Source organism: Oncorhynchus tshawytscha, unplaced genomic scaffold (genome assembly GCF_018296145.1).
Source record: "Oncorhynchus tshawytscha isolate Ot180627B unplaced genomic scaffold, Otsh_v2.0 Un_contig_7549_pilon_pilon, whole genome shotgun sequence".
Classification (NCBI taxonomy): Eukaryota; Metazoa; Chordata; class Actinopteri; order Salmoniformes; family Salmonidae; genus Oncorhynchus; species Oncorhynchus tshawytscha.
In genome coordinates, this window is record NW_024608826.1 from 52,501 (window position 1) to 60,000 (window position 7,500).

Below are 7,500 nucleotides of genomic sequence, written 5' to 3' on the forward strand. Positions count from 1 at the left end.
CTCCAAGATGATCCCTCCCTCTCCTCTCCTCCAAGATGATTCCTCTCCTCCAAGATGATCCCTCCCCTCCCTCTCCTCCAAGATGATCCCTCCTTCTCCTCTTCTCCAAGATGATCCCTCCCTCTCCTCTTCTCCAAGATGATCCCTCCCTCTCCTCTTCTCCAAGATGATCCCTCCCTCTCCTCTCCTCCAAGATGATCCCTCCCTCTCCTCTCCTCCAAGATGATCCCTCTCCTCTCCTCTCCTCTCCTCCAAGATGATCCCTCCCTCTCCTCCCCTCCAAGATGATCCCTCCCTCTCCTCTCCTCCAAGATGATACCTCCCTCTCCTCCAAGATGATCCCTCTCCTCTCCTCTCCTCCAAGATGATCCCTCCCTCTCCTCTCCTCCAAGATGATACCTCCCTCTCCTCCAAGATGATACCTCCCCTTCCAGTCCTCCCTGAGCTCCTGTACTCCACGACCCCTCCTCTCTTTCATGACTAGATGTTCCACCTCTCTCTCTGTTCTTACCTTCATCTACTCAATCAGCTTTAACTCAATGTGAGCAGATTGTCTTGCTCAAAAGGCGCCATTCATTTCTCTTTATTTCTTGCAATTGATTCAACGTCAGTGGATGGGCTCTACTTAACAGCTTGTTGTCCATAGCGCCCTCTGGTGGGTGATTGTTATCACGAGCCAACACTACGCATTCTTTGTGTGTTCTCTATGCACGTCTATAGGGCAGCTGAGTCCAAAGCGCCCCCTGGTGGGTAATTATGATAATGAGACATTACTCTTCTATAGAGCAGCCCTTGGTAGTAACCTGAGTGTTGTTTGACAGCTGACTCCAAAGCGCCCCCTGGTGGGTAATTATGATAATGAGACATTACTCTTCTATAGAGCAGCCCTTGGTAGTAACCTGAGTGTTGTTTGACAGCTGACTCCAAAGCGCCCCCTGGTGGGTAATTATGATAATGAGACATTACTCTTCTATAGAGCAGCCCTTGGTAGTAACCTGAGTGTTGTTTGACAGCTGACTCCAAAGCGCCCCCTGGTGGGTAATTATGATAATGAGACATTACTCTTCTATAGAGCAGCCCTTGGTAGTAACCTGAGTGTTGTTTGACAGCTGACTCCAAAGCGCCCCCTGGTGGGTAATTATGATAATGAGACATTACTCTTCTATAGAGCAGCCCTTGGTAGTAACCTGAGTGTTGTTTGACAGCTGACTCCAAAGCGCCCCCTGGTGGGTAATTATGATAATGAGACATTACTCTTCTATAGAGCAGCCCTTGGTAGTAACCTGAGTGTTGTTTGACAGCTGACTCCAAAGCGCCCCCTGGTGGGTAATTATGATAATGAGACATTACTCTTCTATAGAGCAGCCCTTGGTAGTAACCTGAGTGTTGTTTGACAGCTGACTCCAAAGCGCCCCCTGGTGGGTAATTATGATAATGAGACATTACTCTTCTATAGAGCAGCCCTTGGTAGTAACCTGAGTGTTGTTTGACAGCTGACTCCAAAGCGCCCCCTGGTGGGTAATTATGATAATGAGACATTACTCTTCTATAGAGCAGCCCTTGGTAGTAACCTGAGTGTTGTTTGACAGCTGACTCCAAAGCGCCCCCTGGTGGGTAATTATGATAATGAGACATTACTCTTCTATAGAGCAGCCCTTGGTAGTAACCTGAGTGTTGTTTGACAGCTGACTCCAAAGCGCCCCCTGGTGGGTAATTATGATAATGAGACATTACTCTTCTATAGAGCAGCCCTTGGTAGTAACCTGAGTGTTGTTTGACAGCTGACTCCAAAGTGCCCCCTGGTGGGTAATTATGATAATGAGACATTACTCTTCTATAGAGCAGCCCTTGGTAGTAACCTGAGTGTTGTTTGACAGCTGACTCCAAAGCGCCCCCTGGTGGGTAATTATGATAATGAGACATTACTCTTCTATAGAGCAGCCCTTGGTAGTAACCTGAGTGTTGTTTGACAGCTGACTCCAAAGCGCCCCCTGGTGGGTAATTATGATAATGAGACATTACTCTTCTATAGGGCAGCCCTTGGTAGTAACCTGAGTGTTGTTTGACAGCTGACTCCAAAGCGCCCCCTGGTGGGTAATTATGATAATGAGACATTACTCTTCTATAGAGCAGCCCTTGGTAGTAACCTGAGTGTTGTTTGACAGCTGACTCCAAAGCGCCCCCTGGTGGGTAATTATGATAATGAGACATTACTCTTCTATAGAGCAGCCCTTGGTAGTAACCTGAGTGTTGTTTGACAGCTGACTCCAAAGCGCCCCCTGGTGGGTAATTATGATAATGAGACATTACTCTTCTATAGGGCAGCCCTTGGTAGTAACCTGAGTGTTGTTTGACAGCTGACTCCAAAGCGCCCCCTGGTGGGTAATTATGATAATGAGACATTACTTTTCTATAGAGCAGCCCTTGGTAGTAACCTGAGTGTTGTTTGACAGCTGACTCCAAAGCGCCCCCTGGTGGGTAATTATGATAATGAGACATTACTCTTCTATAGAGCAGCCCTTGGTAGTAACCTGAGTGTTGTTTGACAGCTGACTCCAAAGCGCCCCCTGGTGGGTAATTATGATAATGAGACATTACTCTTCTATAGAGCAGCCCTTGGTAGTAACCTGAGTGTTGTTTGACAGCTGACTCCAAAGCGCCCCCTGGTGGGTAATTATGATAATGAGACATTACTCTTCTATAGAGCAGCCCTTGGTAGTAACCTGAGTGTTGTTTGACAGCTGACTCCAAAGCGCCCCCTGGTGGGTAATTATGATAATGAGACATTACTCTTCTATAGAGCAGCCCTTGGTAGTAACCTGAGTGTTGTTTGACAGCTGACTCCAAAGCGCCCCCTGGTGGGTAATTATGATAATGAGAAATTACTCTTCTATAGAGCAGCCCTTGGTAGTAACCTGAGTGTTGTTTGACAGCTGACTCCAAAGCGCCCACTGGTGGGTAATTATGATAATGAGACATTACTCTTCTATAGAGCAGCCCTTGGTAGTAACCTGAGTGTTGTTTGACAGCTGACGCCAAAGCGCCCCCTGGTGGGTAATTATGATAATGAGACATTACTCTTCTATAGAGCAGCCCTTGGTAGTAACCTGAGTGTTGTTTGACAGCTGACGCCAAAGCGCCCCCTGGTGGGTAATTATGATAATGAGACATTACTCTTCTATAGAGCAGCCCTTGGTAGTAACCTGAGTGTTGTTTGACAGCTGACGCCAAAGCGCCCCCTGGTGGGTAATTATGATAATGAGACATTACTCTTCTATAGAGCAGCCCTTGGTAGTAACCTGAGTGTTGTTTGACAGCTGACTCCAAAGCGCCCCCTGGTGGGTAATTATGATAATGAGACATTACTCTTCTATAGAGCAGCCCTTGGTAGTAACCTGTGTGTGTCTCTTTTCCAGTTTCTAGGTCTGGTGGAGAACCAGAGTGACTGGTACCTGGGGAACCATAGTAACCTGAGTGTTCTGTGTTCTAGGTCAGCAGGTTCTAGGTCTGGTGGAGAACCAGAGTGACTGGTACCTGGGGAACCTGTGGAAGAATCACCGGCCCTGGCCCGCCCTGGAGAGGGGCTTCAATACAGGTGAGAGACACACAGAGAGGGGGGACAGTCGGGGGATTTTCTAGATGAAATAAAAAAAGGTCATTTCTTCCCTTTGAGACGTCTGTTGTATGATAATGACTAACTGTATTCACAATGATAATGACTAACTGTATTCACAATGATAATGACTCACTTTATTCACAGTGATAATGACTAACTTATTCACAATGATAATGACTCACTGTATTCACAATGATAATGACTAACTGCATTCACAATGATAATGACTAACTTTATTCACAATGACAATGACTAACTGTATTCACAATGATAATGACTAACTGTATTCACAATGATAATGACTAACTGTATTCACAATGATAATGACTAACTTTATTCACAATGATACTGACTAACTGTATTCACAATGATAATGACTAACTGTATTCACAATGATACTGACTAACTGCATTCACAATGATAATGACTAACTTTATTCACAATGATAATGACTAACTTTATTCACAATGATAATGACTAACTTTATTCACAATGATAATGACTGACTTTATTCACAATGATAATGACTAACTGTATTCACAATGATAATGACCAACTTTATTCACAATGATAATGACTAACTTTATTCACAATGATAATGACTAACTTTTTTACAATGACAATGACTAATGATAATGACTAACTTTATTCACAATGATAATGACTAACTTTATTCACAATGATCATGTTTATTCACAATGATAATGACTCACTTTATTCACAATGATAATGACTCACTTTAGTCACAATGATAATGACTCACTTTATTCACAACGATAATGACTCACTTTATTCACAATGATAATGACCAGCTTTATTCACAATGATAATGACCAACTTTATTCACAATGATAATGACCAACTTTATTCACAATGATAATGACTCACTTTATTGTCGCTTTCTCACCAATAACAGAAGTATTACTTCAGGCTCCTCTCTTGGGGACAGAGACAGAGAATAATGTCTTGGACTGGAACAAACAAACCATCTCTCTTCTTGGGGACAGAGACAGAGTGAATAATGTCTTGGACTGGAACAAACAAACCCTCTCTCTTCTTGGGGACAGAGACAGAGTGAATAATGTCTTGGACTGGAACAAACAAACCCTCTCTCTTCTTGGGGACAGAGACAGAGTGAATAATGTCTTGGACTGGAACAAACAAACCCTCTCTCTTCTTGGGGACAGAGACAGAGTGAATAATGTCTTGGACTGGAACAAACAAACCATCTCTCTTCTTGGGGACAGAGACAGAGAATAATGTCTTGGACTGGAACAAACAAACCATCTCTCTTCTTGGGGACAGAGACAGAGAATAATGTCTTGGACTGGAACAAACAAACCATCTCTCTTCTTGGGGACAGAGACAGAGAATAATGTCTCTCTCTCCACCCTGCTGATCTTCCACAGCTAGAGTTAGTCTGGGTCTCAAAGGGTGCTATATTCACCCTATTCCCTATGTAGTGCACTACTTTAGACAGGGCCCTATTCCCTACGTAGTGCACTACTTTAGACCAGGGCCCTAAGTCATGTGACCTCTGTTCCAGGTGTGATCTTGCTGCTGATTGGGTCTGTTAAGTCATGTGACCTCTGTTCCAGGTGTGATCTTGCTGCTGATTGGGTCTGTTAAGTCATGTGACCTCTGTCCCAGGTGTGATCTTGCTGCTGATTGGGTCTGTTAAGTCATGTGACCTCTGTCCCAGGTGTGATCTTGCTGCTGATTGGGTCTGTTAAGTCATGTGACCTCTGTCCCAGGTGTGATCTTGCTGCTGCTGGACCGACTGAGGAAGCTGCGGTGGGAACAGATGTGGAGACTGACAGCCGAGAGAGAACTGATGAGCATGTTGTCTACATCACTGGCTGACCAGGTAACACACACACACACACACACACACACACACACACAGAATCATAAACACACCTTGTATTGAAGTTCACCATTAAAACTTCTGGATTATCACATTTCAGACGTCAGTATTTTATGGTAATGAAACACCAAGGATTTTATTTAAGAGCTGCTGCCAGCTCATATTAATGACCGGCACGTTTACCATGTTGAGACAGAGATGAGACTGGAGACAGAGATGAGACTGGAGACAGAGATGAGACTGGAGACAGAGATGAGACTGGAGACAGAGATGAGACTGGAGACAGAGATGAGACTGGAGACAGAGATGAGACTGGAGACAGAGATGAGACTGGAGACAGAGATGAGACTGGAGACAGAGATGAGACTGGAGACAGAGATGAGACTGGAGACAGAGATGAGACTGGAGACTGGAGACAGAGATGAGACTGGAGACTGGAGACAGAGATGAGACTGGAGACAGAGATGAGACTGGAGACAGAGATGAGACTGGAGACAGACTCATCTCTGTCTCCAGTCTCATCTCTGTCTCCAGTCTCATCTCTGTCTCATCTCTATCTCATCTCTATATCCAGTCTAATCTCTGTCTCATCTCTATCTCATCTCTGTCACCAGTCTCATCTCTGTCTCATCTCTATCTCATCTCTGTCTCCAGTCTCATCTGTCTCCAGTCTCATCTCTATCTCCAGTCTCATCTGTCTCCAGTCTCATCTCTATCTCCAGTCTCATCTCTGTCTCCAGTCTCATCTCTGTCTCCAGTCTCATCTCTGTCTCCAGTCTCATCTCTGTCTCCAGTCTCATCTCTGTCTCCAGTCTCATCTCTGTCTCATCTCTATCTCATCTCTATCTCCAGTCTCATCTCTATCTCATCTCTATATACAGTCTAATCTCTATCTCATCTCTGTCTCCAGTCTCATCTCTGTCTCATCTCATTATCAGGTTTGGCTGATCGGCCCAACAGTCCAGAGTGTTGGCTTGACTCGTCTCATTATTGGTATAATTAATCGATAATGAATAAAGATGATTGTTTGAAGAAATGACAAAGTCTCTATCGGTATGAATTTCCACAACGGTGCCAAGACAGTGTCTGTTTCACCTATGGTCTGTGAGGTCTGGTCTCTATCTGTTATCTACACTAAGGTCTGATCTGTAAGGTCTAGTCTATCTGTTATCTACACTAAGGTCTGATCTCTCTATCTGTTATCTACACTAAGGTCTGATCTGTAAGGTCTGTATCTGTTATCTACACTAAGGTCTGATCTCTCTATCTGTTATCTACACTAAGGTCTGATCTGTAAGGTCTCTCTATCTGTTATCTACACTAAGGTCTGATCTCTCTATCTGTTATCTACACTAAGGTCTGATCTGTAAGGTCTGAACTCTCTATCTGTTATCTACACTAAGGTCTGATCTCTCTATCTGTTATCTACACTAAGGTCTGATCTCTCTATCTGTTATCTACACTAAGGTCTGATCTCTCTATCTGTTATCTACACTAAGGTCTGATCTGTAAGGTCTGAACTCTCTATCTGTTATCTACACTAAGGTCCGATCTCTCTATCTGTTATCTACACTAAGGTCTGATCTCGGTCTGTATCTGTTATCTACACTAAGGTCTGAGGTCTGGTCTCTATCTGTTATCTACACTAAGGTCTGATCTCTCTATCTGTTATCTACACTAAGGTCTGATCTGTAAGGTCTGATCTGTAAGGTCTGAACTCTCTATCTGTTATCTACACTAAGGTCCGATCTCTCTATCTGTTATCTACACTAAGGTCTGATCTGTGTGTGTGTCTGCAGGACATCTTCAACGCCGTGATCAAACAGAACCCCTTCCTGGTTCACCAGCTGCCCTGCTTCTGGAACGTCCAGCTGTCAGACCACACCCGCTCTGAGAAGTGCTACAAGGATGTTTCAGACCTCAAGGTGAGTTGAGCATCTCACACACAGATGGCAGCTGTTTCCATACACCCTCTTTGTCCGTTGTGTGTGTGTGTGTGTGTGACAGCAAAGTAATG

The 7,500-nt window shown here is 44.2% G+C and overlaps 1 pseudogene; it reads left to right on the plus strand.

The window, feature by feature from the left end:
- The window catches only part of LOC121843873, a 68,195-nt pseudogene that overhangs the window by 37,063 nt on the left and 23,632 nt on the right, over nucleotides 1-7,500 (plus strand).